This window comes from Herpailurus yagouaroundi, unplaced genomic scaffold, assembly GCF_014898765.1.
Source record: "Herpailurus yagouaroundi ecotype Mexico unplaced genomic scaffold, PumYag 379, whole genome shotgun sequence".
Taxonomy (NCBI): Eukaryota; Metazoa; Chordata; class Mammalia; order Carnivora; family Felidae; genus Herpailurus; species Herpailurus yagouaroundi.
The window spans coordinates 1,228,810-1,233,603 of NW_024412596.1; positions in this window are offsets into that span (position 1 = coordinate 1,228,810).

The window sequence follows — 4,794 nt, forward strand, 5'->3', positions numbered from 1 at the left end:
CCCCCTGCTCCGCGTTGGTCCAGCGACCCCCGCCGCTCCGGCTGCTCCAGGCAGTCTAGGGGCTCCCGGGGGCCGTCTGGACACGGTCCGGGGCCTCCCGTCGAACGCGGAGCAGCCGGCAGGTCCGCCCGGTGACCTTCCCCAGAGCCACCCTGCGAGTGTACGCGGGCCCGGGGACCGGGACAGAGTCGCCTGGCCCTGCCAGCTCTGCTGCAGCCTGGGGCTCGAGATAGAACCTTAAGGGAACCCTCCCCAGAGCTCTGGAGGGTGGCCTCCCCGAGCCAGGCTTCTTCACGTATGTGGCCTGCCTTTCACAGCCGAGGTCATTGAATGACGCCTGAGCCGGGTCTGGTCACTGGGAGTCAGACGACTGACCGCTGGAGAACCCAGGGGCCCAGGCTCCCAGCCTGACGGCGGCGTACTGACCGAGGCCTGCGGGAGTGGGCTAGGAACTTGGCCTCTCCCAGCAACCGGCCAGTGCCGGAAGTGAGGACAGATAACCTCAGCCCACCTTTACGTGGAACTGCCGCAGAAAGTCACAAAAGCTGCGTGCGGTGTTGATTAGGTTTGGTTAAAACACACTATCAGGCTTTTCCCCAGAACAGCAAAAGAGATAAGCTTTGTGTCGTTGGACTTGACAAAACCGGGATCCTGTCAAGATCATCAGCTTTTGATTTGGTACCAGACTTTGTAGTTTACACCATACTTTGACCACTTGAGTTTCTTCCACAGGACAACCCCACACTATAGGTGTCCACCGAGTTTCTTAGCAGGATGAGCAGGGACCACTTCTGCCTTGCTCTTTACTGCCCCTCCCTTGCGGGGCACTCAGATATTCAAAGCTTTTGGACCAGATGAATCAAATTTTACAGATGGGGAATCTGAGTTGGGGAGTTGAGACTCAAAATGGTATCTTCTGACGGCAGAAGCAGAGGCTCTTTTTTATTCCTTCCTATCTCCCAGAATCATAGACTTAAAACCAAAGAAAGGACCACCATGGCCACCCCCCTCACTTCACAGAAAAGATGTGAGCTGAAACTTCACAAAACACATCTCTCAGGCCTCAGAAAGTAATCACGTTGGTTTTTTTTTAATCCCTTAGAAGCTGGGAGTAGATCCTTATATGCATTACAGATCAAGAGACCAAATGGAACAGTAATTATGCTTCTGAAATGGCTCATAATTAGATCTACAGCCAGGCACTGTAGTGCAGATTAATGAGACTCAGTTGCTGGTTCCCAATAGCCCAGGAGTCGGTGAAGGTTTAAGAGATGCTAATTAGATCAATGTTTGGGGGAGGTTTTGTTTTTTGTTTTTTAGTTATACATTTGATAAGCTATTGCATAGCACTGTGTGCAAAGCTCTGAGCTAGGCACTGTGGTTGATGAAAGGTTACTATATAGCTGTGAATTCGTGGTTAAGAGCAAGAGCTCTCTGGATTTCCTGGGTTAGAATCCCGTCTTTACTCGCTGTGCGATCCTGGGCAGATTACTCCCTGGCTTCTCTACCCAAAGAGTTCCTAATCTATTGAAGAGAAAAGATGCACATACATAAATCAGTGAAATACAAGATAGATGGATATAATATATGGTGTGGGAGCTCAACGGTGGGAGAGATCACTCTTTTCTAGAGAAGTAAGAAGGGAGTTAAGGGGGAGGTACATTTACATTCCTGAAAAAGGAGTACGGTTTCAGAAGGTCAGGATAGAGGGAAGGCGTCAAGAAGGAGCTGCATGTGCCCCGACATATAGGCAGGAGCTGATTTGTCCAGTGTGGCCGCAGTATAAAGGACTGAAGGGAGTTCAGGCTGGAGAGGTAGGTTGGGGCCAGACTGAGGAAAGGCTTTGGATTCAGGCAGGGAGTTTGGATGTTACTCAGTAAGCAGTAAAAGCCTTTGAGGGACTTTTGCCAGATCATTTTGCAACTGTGGGAGAATATAATGACTCAGAGAAAACACCATGGAGTTCAGCGTGGAGCCAGGTTTCCTGAGTGGGACTGGCTTTCCCGGCAGAGGAAAGGCTGGTGCATCCGGAGGGGTGTCTGCCCCATCAAGCGGTATCGGAGAGTGTCTTTTAAAGGAGGGTGACTGAAATCCCCCTCTAGTGGCCGAGGTTGGTACTTCCTTGGGATTTCTTGGTCTATTTCATAGATTGGTATCTGACTAATAAAGACTGAACAGCTATTCTGCTCCAGGCACTTTAATGTACTTTATCTTCTGTCCTCCTCACAGAAGCCGTATGAAGCAGATACTCTGAACATTTAACAGGAACACAAACCCAGAAGCTTACTGAACTACTGATCTGGAAGGAGCTTTAGGAATAATTTTCTCCATCAGACAGTTCATTACCTCACAGCTCACTGCACTGTTAGAGGTTTTCTAACGACTGCCGCATATATGGCTTAGTTCTAGCCTCTGAATCTACCCAGACCAGGTCTTTTTTTTTAAGTTTATTTATTTATTTTGAGAGAGTGAGAGAGTGCAAGCTGGGGAGAGGGACAGAGAGAGAGGGAGACTGAGGATCCGAAGAGGACTCTGCATTGACAGCAGAGAGCCCGATGTGGGGCTCAGACTCATGAACCATAAGATCATGACCTGAGCTAAAACCGAGAGTTAGAAACTTAACCGAATGAGCCACCCGGCGCCCCTACCCAGATTAAAGGTTAAACCAGTCCTTATTTGTGTTGTTAAGGTCCCAAGAGAGGCCAGTGGGTAATTTGCGAGGGAGTAACATTTGAAGAGCGTTATTGAACAGTAATTAACGAGGGAGTAACATCTGAAGAGCACCGGTGAATGTTCCCATTTCTACCAACTCAACCAGTCAGCACAATCCAAGAAGGCAGCCAGTGTTCAGGAATAGGAGTCAAAACACATTTAATAATTTATGAAGATTTAAGAACTAGGGTTTTTTTTAACCCCCAAAACCTCTGATAGAGTTTTCTTGTTTGTTTCGACACTTCTTCATATCTCCGAGATGAACTGTACTCAAACATCCCTCCTCTGGCATAAGCATTCTGCAGATGATTATCCCTTCTCTGAAATCTTTGTGGTCAGCACTGCCTGCCCCACTGGGCTCCTTCCTCGACAGTGTCACCCTTGGTCACATCATACTCTTGTGCTGTCAACTTTCTCCTTTATGGAAACGTCTGTCCTTAGCATCGTCTTTGCCCTTAATCCCAGTTGCAAAGTTTCAGCGTTTGCTGGACGACTTCACCTGGAGGCTTGCTGGTACTTAAAATTCAGCACATCCTGTGAAATGTGCCCTTTCTACTTCAAACCTGCTTGTCTTCCAGATTGTGCTTGTGGCGGTGAGTAGGGCCACAATGCTCTCAGCGTTGAACCCAGATATTGTCTCCTTTTTCCACTCCTCTCTGTATCCAGCCAAGTCCTTGCCAATTTATTACCATCGGCGTTCCCAAGGCCATCGCCTCTACTGTTGATCAAACCCAAATTTCATATTTTAATTTTTTTACTTTTTAACTTTTTAGATGTTTTCAGAACTTACCAAAAAGCTGCAAAAATAGTTCGAAGAATTTCCGCATACCCTTCATCAACGCTCTGCAAATGTTAAGAGTGTCAATAAACACAATACGATTATTTTTTTTAACACAATCCAATTATTTTATTTTATTTTTTTAATTTTTTTTTCAACATTTATTTTATTTTTGGGACAGAGAGAGACAGAGCATGAACGGGGGAGGGGCAGAGAGAGAGGAAGACACAGAATTGGAAACAGGCTCCAGGCTCTGAGCCATCAGCCCAGAGCCTGACGTGGGGCTTGAACTCACGGACCGCGAGATCGTGACCTGGCTGAAGTCGGACGCTTAACCGACTGCGCCACCCAGGTGCCCCAAACACAATCCAATTATTAAAATCAAGATATTGACATCAGTAGAGTTAACCTATAGATTTATTTTATTTTTTTTTTTTTTTCAGATTTTTCCAATTGTCCCACTAACCTCCGTTTTCTGGTTCAGGATCCAATTTAGGATCACATGTTGCATTTAGTTGTTATGACTCCTTCATTTCCTTTAATCTAACAGATCCTTAGCCTTTTGTTTTGTTTTACGTTTATTTATTTATTGTGGGGGAGAGAAAGTGTGAGCGGAGGAGGAGCAGAGAGAGAGAGAATCCTAAGCAGGTTCCAAACTGTCAGTACAGAGCCTGACGCAGGGCTTGAACTCACGAACCTCGAGATCATGACCTGAGCTGAAATCAAGAGTGGGAAGCTTAACTGACTGAGCCACCCAGGCGCTCCCAGTTCCTTAGTCTTTACTATTGTATTGTCCTATTACTATTGTATTGATTTAGTCTCCTTTCTTCAGCCCTTATAAGGTTTGTATCAAGCAGGAATCTTCCATGCTTTTTTTTTTTTTGAAAGAGTGAGGGGCGCCTGGGTGGCTCAGTCGGTTAAGCGTCCGACTTCGGCTCAGGTCATGATCTCAAGGTTGGTGGGTTCGAGCCCCGCGTTGGGCTCTGGGCTGACAGCTCAGAGCCCGGAGCCGGCTTCGGATTCTGTGTCTCCCTCTCTCCCTGCCCCTCCCCCACTCTCACGTTGTCTCACTCTGTCTCTCAAAAATAAATAAATGTAATAAAAAAAATAAACAAATGTAATAAAAACATTGAAAAGAAAAGAAAGAGTGGGCATGGTGGGGAAGAGGAAGAGAGAATCCCAAGCAGACTCTGCACTGTCAGCACAGAACCCAACTCGGAGCTCGAACCCATGAACCATAAGATCATGACCTGAGCCAAAATCAAGACTTAGAGGCTTAACCAACTGAGCCACCCAGGCACCCC